Below are 15,208 nucleotides of genomic sequence, written 5' to 3'. Positions count from 1 at the left end.
ACCAACAAGGAATGAAGAAGCTTACAATAATCCTCGGTCCTGAGCACACGAGGATATTAGCTTTAACACTAATACACCAAGTCTCTTCTCACACGCACACACACACACACACACACACACACACACACACACACACACACACACACACACACACACCTGCTGTTTCCTCAAGAGTTTTCAGAGCACCGGATGAAGTGAACTAAGAGAAGAAAAGGAGAAGAAAAAGAGAAATGAACTTAAAGCATGGTTGTCATCAAATATGTGATGTGGAATTAGCTTGCACTACAGTTTTATGACTATGTATTATATGCGCCTGAAGTAAAGGCACTGTAGATACCTGCACCTGATACACCGCTGGTGTGTATGTATATATGTATAGTTAATAGTTGTACATCCTACCTTGTACTGGTCTCATCTGTGCTGCTCTGGTTGATGGAATGGGACCAGAAGTGAATATTTGTTTTAGAAGTCTCTGTTTAACATCATGTTTAGGAGCAGTTCTTCACAAATGAATCAAATATTTCTCCCTTTTTTTTCGTATTTTGGAAGATTACATTTAGCTGGTCGGATTGGAAAAGTGAGTCCGTACGGTACTGTGAAGAAAACAAGAGGACTGTTAAAAAGTGTGTTCCTGTGCTGAATTAAGGCTTTATCTGGGTTCCTCAGTACCTACGAGCATGCTGACTCTTAAGTGCCACAGTATTATGTACAGTACAGTAGGACCTTTGTGATGTCGGTTTAATTAAAGACGCTGTCGACAGCTGCGACTTCTCCTCTTCAATGCGTCCTCTCACTGCATCCTGCGTTCAGATGAAGCAGCAAACACTGTGGGTGACCAACCATCATGTTACCTGACTAGAGTGACATTAACCCTTTCAGTCCGGGGCCAGAAACTGTGTTTTCCATTTATCGGCCTCTCAAAGTCTCTTATTAGCTCCACACAAGCCTCTTGTGAGCTAGCTGACCATAAGCCTCGTGATGGTGCTAGAGGAAAAGTCAGAGGATCCACAAAGTCCGTAGGAAGAATTGTGAGGGGAGAATGAATGTGTGCACTAAACTTCAGATAAGATAACGTTACAGATAACGTTCAACTTTTAAAAACCTTGAACTCTGCTCACTATGCTTGCCTCGTAAATGGAGCAGTGCTTTAATTAATGTGTCTTCTCTGTGATTGACTGCTGACAGGTGGAGTCTTCCTTGAGCAAACCCTTCAATTATTGTCAGTATCGGACATTGTTTGGCTGACTTTAGCTACCTTACTGCAGTGCAGCTATTATTACAAACACATTGTAAATGATTGAAAACAGTACTTGGTCAATTGACAGAAAATTCATTTTATTAATAGACAAAACTTCCCACCCCAAAAAACTCAACTCCACCTCATGAATATGAATAGTTTCTAATGATACCAAACTGAATATCGTTATGTTTTGTACTGTCAAGTAAAATAAAACGACAGATTTAATTTCATCAACTTTGACTATATCTTCATAAATTTCATAGAGCAAATGATGAATCAGTTAATATAGAAAATGATCAGCAGATTAATCTATAATGAAAGTAATCATTAGTTGTCAAAGAGTAAAAACTAAAAGATAAGTTTGATGAACTATGTTTTTCTTTTTGTCAGCAGGTTCAGAACCAACACGGTGTTAGTCCGTCTATAAATACTGTCTGACTTCCTGGCTGTGGCTCTCAGCTCCAATCCCACCGGTTCCTACTGAAGACGTTAATCTTTAAAAACACAAATTGCTTCATCAGTAATTTCCCAAAACTGTAGTTTTTTTATCAAACATACAGGAGGAAATATTCCATTTTTTGGGGACTATTTTCAACTGCAGATGAATCCACATTTAGTGCACTGCTTTGTATTTGGGGCAGCAGGACGGTGTGTGTGGGATGTGAAATAAGTTTTGTTTTGTATGTGTATGACTTATCTCTGGAACTGAACGGAGTAAAGGACTGCAGAGTTGCAGGGAGCCTGCAGTGGACGCCACTTCAGTGTCTCGTGTCAACAGACTGCGTGTAAACTTTGCTGGAAGCTGGCAGCATCCCAACATCTGCTGACGGAATTAGTTTATGCTTTAAGTCTTATCTGAGACATCAGCTGCAGCATGACTTAACTGAGGGGAAATGTGACTCACAGCAATAAAGAGTAAAAGCATATTTCCTATAATGTCAAACATTTTCTTTAAAACTTTTTTACTTCTGTAAAGATTCACGATAGTGTCATATGCATGCAGGCCAGGGTGTTAGTTGATTGATTGAACACACAACCCAAAACCTGTCAAAGTACAGTATATGTAGGATTTAGATTCACTATCAAAAAGGTTGGCGACCCCTACTGTGGTGATATAATAATTTCTTTAATTATTTAATTTGACAACACGGTTTGCTGATGCAGCTCCTTGTTTACTGAGGCACTTGACTTTTGATGACTTGACTAGGATCAAAAGTTCAGGTCTCACAAGGTGTGTCATGGGATTTCTGGGGGATGGTTTGTACTTACAGCAAGTAAACAGGTTACTCTGCAAATCATATTATGTGTTTACACCTAGTCAACCAAGTTGAATCCAAGTATATAAAAAGCAGTGCATTTACAGAACATTCATTAAAGTCAAGTTACAATTTCATGAGTCACAATTTTCCAAGAGAGGAAATAATCTTATTAATTTACAGTAATAAAGACGTCAGTGCCCTTTTATTTTCAGGTAATACTCAGCTTGTTGATATTCCAAAGTTGCATTTCATCGAAGCACAACAACCGCAACATACATATTGCAATACTAAAGGCCCACTACATTTGAGCGGTCACTTAATAAAAGTAGGAATTTTCCTATATATTAAATGAAAATGTACTTTAGTAAGATCATGCTCGGTTTGGGTTATGGGGATCTGGGGTAGATGGTTTGGTCCTGATATATGTCAATTATGGATGTCATGTATCAAATACCAGTACTAAATACCTAATTTTATCAAAATGCCAACTTCTGCAAACCTCAAAAAAGTCCAAAACCTTTTTATTTAAAAACAATATGAGCTTAAATACCTAAAAAAAAGCAAATGGTTTGCCACATGGCGGTTTAGCCCTGTTACCCAACATTTTGCCAACTGGGTTACGTCACGATAACTACCGAAACAAAGTGTGTGAATGTATACCAATAAACAACCATCAGATGGCGGTGTGGTGGAACACATCAGCCTGAAGACAACACAGTGGATAGCAAGCAGAAAGTACCCCATTTTAATATTTTAGGAGGTGGTGAACGTGCTGGTTGAGAAACTGTTATACGGTGGAAAAAAAAAAAAAAAAAAGCCGCAGCTTATGCAAGAAAGGTTATTAGCCTATTACAGAATATGTTGAAGGGGCTGTCACTGAGCATCTTCACAGAGGGAGGAGGGAGGGATGCGTCACCGCAAGGCCACCTCTGATTGGCTGAGCCGCTCCATGACAAGGCGAGAGGGGAAGGCGCTCAACTTCACGATGGATGTGAGCATGCGTGATGACGGACGTCAACCCCGTTGCTCTATGAAAGGCGAAATCCCTCCATGAGCAGAGGACCTGTCTAAAACCCCGTCGGTGGAACAGAAGGAGCTCGTCTCGGAAGAACCTCAAAGACTCTCCACTACGGTCCTTCCTTCCGGCTCGGGTTATCTTCCGGCTACAAGCGTTAACGTTACCCCCCTCCTCCTCGTGCGCACACCGCTTTAACAACACAGACCCACGGGGACGAGCCAACGGACGGAACCGAGAAGGGAAGTGGGCTCCTTCTTCTCTTTCATCAGGCAGGTAAGGACAAAACCTGCCATTTTAAATCCCACGAGACACTCTCAGCACACACGTGGACGTTAGGAAGCGGGACGTTTAGAACCCCTGGCTCTATGCTAACCGTAGGTCTCGAGCTGGCAGCGGTTAACGAGTAACGGTTGGATATGTAACGTAGCTAACGCGAGACGACTCAGTGGGCCGGTGTGACCGCCTGTCTGCTGATGCTGAAGTGTGACCGTGAATCCCAAGGCCCATTAGTCACTCTTTACCGTATCCCTCTTCAGCACGACAAAACATAGCAAACAATCACATTTCACGCAGGAGCTATGAGGCTACTTATTTTTATGACGGCGACTGAGGCTAGAAGTCTCAATGTTTCTAGATATGAGAGCTTTATTGTGTCTTTAAAACATAAAAGACATTATAGAGCGAATAAACACGCATCCCTAATCTACATGGCCCTGTACCATTTGATTAAACTACAACTACCAGGCCGCTCTCACTGGCATACCGGAGCGTATCTGTCCATTAAGGTTTATTGGCTCTTGATGATGGGGTTGTCCTGGAAACGTGGCTATGCTGGCAGGTGTGTGTGTGTGTGTGCGCGTGTGCGCGTGTCCACGCGCATGCGCGTCTGTCATAGGCAAATACGCACTATGAAACAGGTTGAAATGCATAGTATGGTAATAGTCATGACATGATGATCCATAAAGATATATCATCAGTCTTTATTAACCCCTGATGACAAAGATAACTTTTGACTGTCTGCTAACAATCTAATGAGTTTGTGGCTCTTTGTAAACATGACTCTGCTTTTCTCAATTTATTCACACTATGAGACTTCAGGCACAAATTCACCTGCTTCCGAGGTTCATGGAGAACAAAAATAGTTGTTTTAGTATGAAGCATAAAACTTATTTTGATACCAACACTTTTCATAATCCGGGCCATCAAGCCATGTTAAGCTGAGTAAGGCCACAATAAAGTTGTTCTTTATGCTATAAATTAGGGCTGCTCCCTTTTTTCCCCAGTAAATTAATTGGTTGTTTTAGTGTTTGTCAACTAAGATTTTTTTAATGCTTTTTCATGCTGAATGACTTGTTTCTAAGAAATTTATGAGTACATCTCTGGTATACACAACATTCATTTGTGTGATTCTTTGTGGAGACTCTGTTCAACAGATCTGTCGTTTACATCAACTAATCGATTGGTCAGCAAAATGGCATGAGTGGTAGTTGACTAAGAGATTCTTTGGTCGAGGACAACCCTATTATAAATGTAGCTTGAGCCGACAAAGTTGTTCTTTATGCTACAAGTGTTGCTTTGATTTTGCCCCTTCCTTTACGTTTCTCCTTTCTAGCAATACTGACATTAGCAGCTATAAAGTGTTTTTATTGTGTGAGATCTCTGTTCAGTTAGCGATCAAAGCCCTTTAGCCAAACTATGTTATGATATTGGACTTCTTGTATTTAAAATTCTTTCGGTGATTCAGAGCTTTTGTTGTCTTCGTTAATTCATTGAATGGTTTTCTAGAGCTACCATAGAGTCCATCCTACATCATGCTGGCTTTGGAAACCTTGGGGATCAAGTTCACTGAGTGTTTCTCAATTAATTAAGAACTTAAGTGCAAAATGAACGAACGCTTTAAGTGAAAGTGTAGAGGAAAAAATAGATTCCACCAACACTTGTGTTCCAAGTGGACCTCTACACGCTGTTTTCCACCATCACTATACAGAGAGAGCCCTGTCCTGAGCTGTATGCACTATTGTATTGTGCAGTAATGAAGCTTAAAGGTTGAAGAAGCTTGTGACTGGAAGGTTGCCAGTTAGACTCCAGTTGGTTAATCGCAGTGAACTGAGTGCTAATATAAAGTCCGATGTAAAACCAAACCGCAATCTTCAATTATATTTCCTCAAAATGTTTTACATCAGATTTTCTAAAAAATTTTAGTGAGTGTGTGCTTATTATCAATTTAGACAACATAATTGTGTATCATGATACATTAATTCATCGTGATACGTTTCCATTGAAAGAAGATACATTATCACATTGCCCACCCCTACTGCAGTGAACTATTCAACTGTAGGAATGTATCTGACTCTACTCATGTGTTGAATCTACACTGTGTGGATTCTGGTAAGAGGACCTTGTATTGAGATGGTTCTCACTGTTCAGTGCTTGGGCTTAGGCACGCAGGTGGCGTGTGTTTGCATGCTTGTAGTTTATCAAGGCGTTCAGTTTAGGCCAGTGTTTTTTATCAATTAAGTGTCTTCTATTCTTCTGTGTGTGTTTTCTTTTTGTTAAAACAAGGCAATTCAGTTTTTTCTGGGACAATAAAAGCAAACTTGAACTTTCACGCTATAGTTTGAAAATATCATCCATCATGGGGTTTGTTGGATATATAGATTCCATTGTTTTCCATAAAAAAGAAATGATCAAGGAAATTCAACTTGCTTTTTTAATATATATTTTTTAATGATTTATGGCATTATAACTGTGTTATACTGCACAAAAGACACATTTTGAGATGTAGGATATTGCAGTGAAAATGAGACCACAATGAGTAAAATGTAACCAGAGCAAAGAAAGCCACACAACTGCTCGAGGTTCAGAGGTTAACGTTCCACTTGTAAGCAAGTAAGTAGTCAGTTTCTTTTTCAATGAAGTCAAGTGCTTTTGAGCACCTGCGAAGTGTTATTGGTGCCACTACAGTCCTTTTTACACAACACTGTGCTTGCATGCGGAGTATTTTTGCATTTGACCTGACTCGCGACTTTGTACATTCAATCTTGCCTTGTGGCACGCTGGTGTGCGTGTGAGAGAGCCAGAACAAGGTTTGTGCCAGTTACTCTCAACCAGGGGTTTATTTTTAATACTCTGTCTCTGCCTGATTGAAATCTACTTTTCCGTTGTAAACAAAGTCAATCGGCAGTATCTAAAAGCAATATTTGTGCACAACATCGAGCCTTTAATCTGTACTGTAGAGGAGCTGGTTGTTTGAACTCTAGATTTAGATGAGATAGAACTTTATTTATCCCGAGGCAAATCGTTTTGTAGCCGAATTGGTGTCGAGTCACTCTTGGACCCAAGCAAAGAATAATACGTTTTATTAGTTGTGCATACAAGTAAGTCCTTGTAGCTCGCAACGCACATATGTACTGCTGCGCCAAAAAAACAGCATAAAAGCATACCATTTTTTTACTTGGTAACTGACTCGTCAGCCACCTTGTTGTACGTGCTGGACGGCCGATGGGAGTTGTGGAATCTGTCAGAGCGGACCCCAAAGGTGCAGCTGTGATGTAAAAGGAGGAAGGCTGTAGTGGCTGTTGAAATCCCTAGGTGGTGCCAGTGCTGCTGACTGTTCAGGTGCTCGATGTAAGGTTGCTTCCAATCCGTGAGGAAGTTGATGACACAACGATTCGTGCATCAAAAGCCTGTGTGGCCACAGATGTCTGGGTGACAGGCCTTTTTGGTAATTTAGACCTGTGATGACTGTTTCATTTGGGGACTAGTGTGAAGGTGGATCACCTGAAAAAGAAAGCAGCGTCACCGGCTGTGTGGAACAGGTGTTTTGTGCAAGAGGAGGAAGAAAGTTGTTTACAGATGAGATGGTATGTTTGTTCCCAAAACCACACAAGGATATTTGATGGAAAGAGTGTTCCTTACTAGCAACCCATGAAGAATGTGGATCAAGAGATAACATCCAATTTGGTGAAATCTTCTCTCATTACGTCTTCAAATTCCTCCCTTCCCATTTTATCTGACAATCTGTCTAAAACCCAAATATATTCTGTTTAGTATAAGCTTACAACCCTGACAAAATTCCCCAACCAATAGAATGCAAGGTGTAGTGTTGGCCAATGAAATGATCTCTGCCTTGTAGCGGGTGCGTTCAGTGCCTTGTAGCGGGTGCGTTCGTTTTACCTACTAGAGCGTCCCTGACAGGCGGCTACTCATTAACCGGGTCCTCCAAGGCTATAGTAAAGCCAACGCACCCGCAAAGAGGCGGGGATCATTTCTTTGGTCAACGCTACAACTGGCAATCTATCGGTTTGATGCATTTCTGGACAGAGTTATTGCACAAAAAAATATCCCAAAGCAGAGGATAAATCTGCATTTCATGAGTCGCACAGAAGCACCCAGAGTGAGGAGAAAGGCACCATGCGGACAATAACCAGTTTCCTAACGTAAATCTAGTAACTGTCACAGTGTCGTTATTTGAAAACTAGTTTCTCAAGAATAGCTTAGTCACTCTGACTTTCAGTAAGTGGAGAGAGGATCACCTCACCAGAAGTCGGGCCAAGAGCGAGCGCAGTGAGGGGATCTGGGTCACAGAACTGGATTCTTGGCACCTGTGACTAAGATTACACCGTCATGCTGTGCCATGCCCTGCTGTGTAAAGGTTTATATGATTACATTAGCAGCAGAATCTCCGTCTCCCTTTACCCCCCCCCCCCATCACCTCCCATCCACCCAAAACAAACCTTGTGTCTACATATAAAATAAAGCAGCTTACAATACATGCGATCAAATGGCCATTGGTAAAATGGACTAGTTTTATTCTAACGCATACTAAATGATAAGAGATGTTAAAAATAAAGTAAATCAAAGAAGATACAGAGGCTACTTGTTAACTAGTGTACACTTACTGTAGGATGCATCAGCATTAGGCACACCATATGATTCTCACATAGCAAGGGCTGAACTACATGGCCCACAGCATTACATTGTTAATCACTGTAACAGTATCCAGAGGATCATTTATTGTCAGTGAGGTGATGTTTTGTCAGGTCACGTTTTCAGGACGACATCAGCTCTTTGTTGAGGATGTGTCCCGTGTAAAAGATACAATAGCCCTCAACCAGCCACCCATTACAGAGGAAAGTCCTCTTTGTTTGTGTGTGTGTGTGTGTGTGTGTGTGTGTGTGTGTGTGTGGCTGCTGTTATAGCTGAATTCAATGGCTGTCTATGTGCACTTTTTTTACATTAGACAAAAGGGTCAATGATTTAGCTTGGTCACATGTGTGGCCTGGTGTAACGAGTAAGTGAATAAATGAGCATTCAATGGATTTTTCTTTGCATTGTAAAGATTCCCTCTGAGCGTGATGGGGGGTGTTGATGAGAGACAGTAGCTGACTAACTAGGCTAAACAAACTTTGGTGCAGATGCTACTGTTTGATTAGCAAATACATGTTCTTTTCTAGGATTTAACTGAGTGTGTTAAGCTTCTGTTGGTTTCAAGTGTGTGGGAGAATCCTATTTTGATATTGCTCCTACCCTGCTATGGTTAGAATTCAAAGAAGTGTTTGACCGTTGAATGTGACTTGAACCCTGAAGCACATACTCCGGTATATGTTGATCAGCATTTTATGAAGGTGATAACCGTAATGTCACATCGTACCAAAGGCTATGAATGCTCTGAATATTATATAAAGAACCTTTTAAGATTCTAAGTGTTGATCAGACAACTTAGGAAACTATAATCTGTATTTTTCTCTATTTCAATGAGTGCAGTTTGATAATACTATAACCGAGCAAGGACCCACACCGCATGTTTCATAAAAATGTAATCGGCAGCATGAGAGCTGGTGGATGGACTGGTAGCAGCAGACTAAAGAGCATTTCTAATTGATTGACTTACCCACTGTATTTTGTTCCAGTGTCAGTGGTCCATTTGAGGTCTATGGCGCGATCCCAAAGTCTACACTCATGGACTCACGGACTTGGAAGCGTGTACCTTCAAAAGCTGTGAGGGTTTAGGGCTGTCCCACCGGCAGATCGTCAAGTGCTTGAGGGCTCCTTCGCACACATTTTGAGCCCTTTATGCACACTTTCCATTCGGGCTGGGTAATATCATGATATGAGACGAGATATCATCTTAGATTTTGGATATAGTAATACGGCATAAGTGTTGTTTTTTCCTGGTTTTAAAGGCCACACTTAGTCATTAAATCCACATTACTGATGAATATGGTGGTTGTTGATATGAGCTGACATTTTCACAGTTGCACAAGATAACAATAAATTAGTATTGTCATCACTTAAAATGCGTAAAGGGTTAAACGGGTCTTTGTTTTACATGGAACAGCTTTTTTATTTTTGAGCCAAATCTCAAAATTGTCCTATGGTCTGACTGGCTCAAGCTTTGTTCAATGAAGTAAAACTTCTCTAAAGGGGAAAGAAAAGCATAAGAATGGTGACAAATACCTCAGGTATGGAATAGTGTTTTCAACACTTGTAAAATTATACCCGAGGTATTAAAAAAAAAAAGAATCCATGTATTTCTGAAAGCATAGTAACTCGATACATTTTGTGTAAACCATGTCCTCCAGTGGGACACCATGTCCAGATTTAAATTGGGCAATACAATGGACAACTTCATTTCGTTGAAAGACCCCGTTCAAGGTCATGAAGAGTTTCAGTAACATACTGAGTGACTGAACCCTTTGTTGAAAGTACGGCTTACACAAAGTTTTATTAACATTGGTGAATAACAAGCTAATCAATTTATTAGTTGACTATTTTTTATAATAAATGAATAATTGAGTGCTTATAACCGTAGGGTTATCACAATAAGTAACCCTAAAACACAAAATGCAACCAAAATATTTTTTATCTCAAAATATTATCCAATAAACAGTTGAGTAATGCATTAAAGGAGCTCTAACCATCACTCATCTTCATTTGGTTTAATTTTCAAGAGTTTTGAAAGGCTGACAGTTCAGTGAAAATGTTCCAAAAATATCTGTGAAAAGATCAAAATAGGTGGTGACCCCTTCAATTTTCTCAAATGTCAGATTTTACACTACATAAATATATGTATTTTTCCTCAAAACGTGTTTTACAAAATAGCAATTTTTATTCATTTATTTGGAATTGTATTGTGTGAATTGTTAATCGCCAAAAACATAATCTTCAACTCTTTAAAAACTCTTTAAATTCATTAAGAAACTATGATCAACATTTCCTCGGTCGCTCATGAAACACTGGATTGACTGCCTACTCGTTCTGTATGCGTTCCTCAGTAAAGTAAAGTGTAAAGTCTTTTGTGTTAAATCTGGTTGAGCTGCGGTCGGTCCTTGCTTGTCCCCTTCGTTGTGCGGGCTGATATTTTGTAGAACAGTGTAAACTTGTTCTAAAAGTCTTGTTCTCGGCCTCCATCGCTCTGCTATCAGGTCTGGGTGTGAGGAGCCTCACCCAGTGTGTCTCCTTATCTCTCTGAGCACAAGTGTGTTGAGCATCACTAAAGCGCTAAACTATACCCTGTTTGTATCTGCTTCAACATCTCAGCTTTTTATCTGATCATTTAGAAACCATAATGGGGCTGAATGAAGGTAATCTGTCTCCACAGTTACGGTACAAGCTAATAACACCGGCTGCCCCACTTGGAGCAACAGCTTGAGTCTGGGATTTCATCAACTTCGAGCAACAATGGATTCCTTTTAGTCTTAAATACACCCGTTAGACATTTAAAGAAATAATGCCTGCAGCTGTGGGTGGTGGATATAAGAAATGTGTACAGTTGACGTACATGGCTTTTCTTTTGTCTGAACACAAATGTGGGAAACTTTTTCCTTTTTATCTAACCTTCAACGCCCATTCATGCACTGCTGATGGCATGCTGTGTAGGTGTTGATTTGATAGGGGGGGTTGGAAATGCATTTAGAAGTTCAACATCTCTGCTCCCTGATCTACATGTAACCGTCTCCCCTGCTGCTTTAGTTTCTTAAACCGTGGAATGTGTTTGTATAGCACAGCATGGGAGTCCACCTGCTGTTAAACTGGTAAGTACCAAAGAAAGCACCATTACTTTAGATAAGAAAAGACGGCAGCGTAGAAGTTAATTCATATCTGGAAGTCGACTAAATGTCCTGTGCTATAATGAACCGCATATGTCACTGTATCATCTTATTAGTACTTTTGTCCCATTATATCATCACAACCCCTGCTGGTCTTTGCCAGCTCTTTCTTCCTTACTGCTTTCATCAGACGTCCGCCTGTGTTTTAAGATTAAAAGGCATGATGAGTGGGAACAAATGTAAATCAGTACAAATGTATAGCAGGAGTTCTACAACTATATGGTCTCCGTTTGAAATGAAGATACTGAAGATCCCCACGTGAGCTTTAGTGTGCTGAAAGATTTGGGAGCATCAGAGGTCCTGAAAAGATGCTGCCCTTTAACCTATTACCATGCATGTTCTGTTTTTATATTGTTATGCTTCTTTACCATTATTCTTCAGTTATTTTATTCATCCCCACTGGGGCAAACATCTTGATAAAATGCACAGAATTGATTTAACTCAAAAACAATACTGTAAATAAATACTGGAACAGAGCAGATCAATGAAAGAGAATATTTAGGCAAAACGGTAGTGAATATGAAATTGAATAAATAAACTGCAACCAAAAATAGGAATTAGTAAAGACAAATATTTCAGAAGTCAAGATGTGTTTTGTAGTCAGCGGCAGACTGAAAATTTCCCTTAAGTTTTTTTTTTTTTTTTGTCTCCTGGTTGCATGACTCAGCAAGTATGTTCTGACATCTGTGGTCTTTCCTGTTAGTTGTGTAAAGTGGGTCTTGCAAAGAGCTTTGGTTGTTTCTGAGTGACTGCTCAGTGTTGATTGGTATTTCCACTGACAGCTGCCACCATAATTTGACGTTTACAACATTTTAGTTCATGTGTACACGATGTGTACTGCACATGTATCTGAAGTGGAATCATGTAACATGAATAGCCAAGTGTCTGACAGTTCGTGTTCCAACCACAAACCTCAACAGGTGACTGCATTTTCCAGTTCCTCTTTTCTTTTTAAAGGCATGCTGATGGTTTTAACCTAAACTTAGATTATGGACTAGATGTACACCGAGACACTGCACAGCTACAACCAATAATGTCTGGCCAGGTGTGAGATGGCCTTCTAAATGTGACTATGTACAACCTCAAGAAATAAGCATTGAGCAACAAGAATTAATATAATTAACTAAAAATAATAATGTTTATACAAAAACATTTGAACTAGTGCTAAAAGGATTTGTCATCGGTCCCATCACCAGAATATGAATCAACCGTTGTATTTAAGTCATTTGTCGAGACAAACCTCCAAACTTTTGTGGGATCCAGTTTCTCAAATGTGAAGATTTTTTTAATTATTGGTATAAATTCAGTATTAAGATGTCAACCTTGGGCTGTGGGAATTTTAAAGTATCTTTTATAGACTAAACAATAAAAAAAGACAAAGTGTGAAAATAATCCTTGGAGAGAGCACAGCTTTAATTCTTATCACATAGAAACAGACTTTTTGTGGTGTTGAGACAGAATACATTCTGTTCCATCCAGTCTCCTCTGATCATCAGTGAGACCTGCTGGAAGAAACCAGCACACGTGTGGCCTTCCTCGGTTAAAACATTTACAGTGAGTCGGCCTGTGGCCCCTGTGGCTCTCTTATCTCCATTCCCCTCTGCTCCACTGACGGTAGACAATGTAAACATGACCTTGCAAACTTTTACACTCCCCCGCCATCGGCCCCCCCCCCCCCCCCCCCCACACTGTGTGTGTGTGTGAGAGAGCATGGCTGCACACACGCGACACATTTTAGCAGTCATGGAAGTTTCATATGATACATGACAGGTTGGCAACTGGCCAAGCTGTGTAGTGACAAACTGTTGGCATAACACCGAGTGATACTCTTTGTGTGTCTGCATTGTTCATTGTGAGACGTTCACGCGACGTTGTCCAAGTAACGATGACAAAGTCTTTGCAGGCTCATGTGAAGCACACCTGATCCTATTCTGTTGACCTCCATGTATTGTTTGTCTCATTTTAGGGGGGAATTTGTCAGTTATTGATGTCTCGGGCATTTGAGATTTTACTCTTTTTTTAAGTATTATTGACTTAAAGCTGAAAAAATGTGTCGATTTATTGATGAGATCATTGACGGAAAATGAATGCAATTATTCTAATAATCAATAAATTGTCATTTTGCAAGCAAAAGAGCCAAATATTCACTAGTTACCGCTCTTAAAGTGTCATGTTTTTCTGTGTTTTACATCAACGTTTTTAACTGAATACCTGTAGGTTAAATAAAACAAGTAATTTGAGGAAGTCATCTTGGACTTTGGGAAATTGTGATTTTTTTTCTTTACATTAATTACATTCTTTTGCGAATCGGTGATATAATCACATTGATCTGTCATGAAAATAATCCTTAATTGTAGCAGTAGTGTCAAGAGACTGTTTTATATTGTGAATTGAGTTCTGACTGACCGTAGTGCTAATGGTGGCTGAGAATTCAACACTTCTTTTGTTAAATTGAACAAGTCTGAGAAAAATCCACAAATTCCTTTGGTTTTCGTGACCCCCGATATAAATCCTTTAAGGACACGAGACATGAAAACTCCTTCCTACTCCTACATTACACTAAACTAACTGTGGTTTATTATAGCCTGGTCCAGAAGTTATGACTGAACTTCAGACCACCATCTGGAGGGGATGGAGTTGATACGCGCACACACATGCACACATTTGGCCCTAGAGATGAAGCCGCCAACACAAACATCTGGTGTGAGGTGTTCCTCCTCCGGTGGAGTCCCACACAACGAGACACAAGCCTGCACAGGATTCACGGACCAGGTTACCATGGTTATAGCTCCGGGCGGTGACTCGGTCCACCGGTCTGCTTATTCTGGGATGAGTCAAATTACCGCCGCGGGTGTCTTTGTTCCTCCTCGCTCTGGTTTTTATTCAGTGCTTTTTAACACAATCACACAAACGCTTTGCCCGTTTGTTTTTTATGTTTGTGCAACTGCAGATTTTCCGTCTGTTAGATAATCATATAAGCTCAGTTTCTGTTCTCTCTTCTCTCGCGTCAGTTCCCAGTCTCTTGTTTTTCACCGTGTGTGTGTGTGTGTGTGTGTGTGTGTGTGTGTGTGTGTGTGTGTGTGTGTGTGTGTGTGTGTGTGTGTGTGTGTGTGTGTGTGTGTGTGTGTGTGTGTGTGTGTGTGTGTGTGTGTGTGTGGGACGAGAAATATGAGCGTTCAGACAATGTGACAAGTTAACAGGAAAGCGGTTTAATCAAGATATGTAAGACAATTCTATTTGGATGAACCTCCAGAGGCAAAATGTTATTAATCCTTCAATGAACAGGATCACTACTCCAAGCAGGTAGGTAAGTTGAAGTAGGTCAGTCTGTAAAATGTGATAGATGTTTACTATGGACAGTTTGGTTATTGACTCTACCATTTGTCAAGTTTTATTACCCAAATACAATGTATTTGGAAGGTATAACGAAATCAAACTGCTCCAAAATATGTCCCACTATACAGTAACATAAGAATTTATCATGATATCCGGTTTACAAATTATTTTCAAGATTGTATTTTATATTTTTTTCTCATTTTTCCACATTCTTATTTGTTTGATAATTTAGATTCCCATAACT

This window comes from Pholis gunnellus (genome assembly GCF_910591455.1).
Source record: "Pholis gunnellus genome assembly, chromosome: 6".
Classification (NCBI taxonomy): domain Eukaryota; kingdom Metazoa; phylum Chordata; class Actinopteri; order Perciformes; family Pholidae; genus Pholis; species Pholis gunnellus.
Note: the sequence above shows the minus strand (reverse complement) of the source record.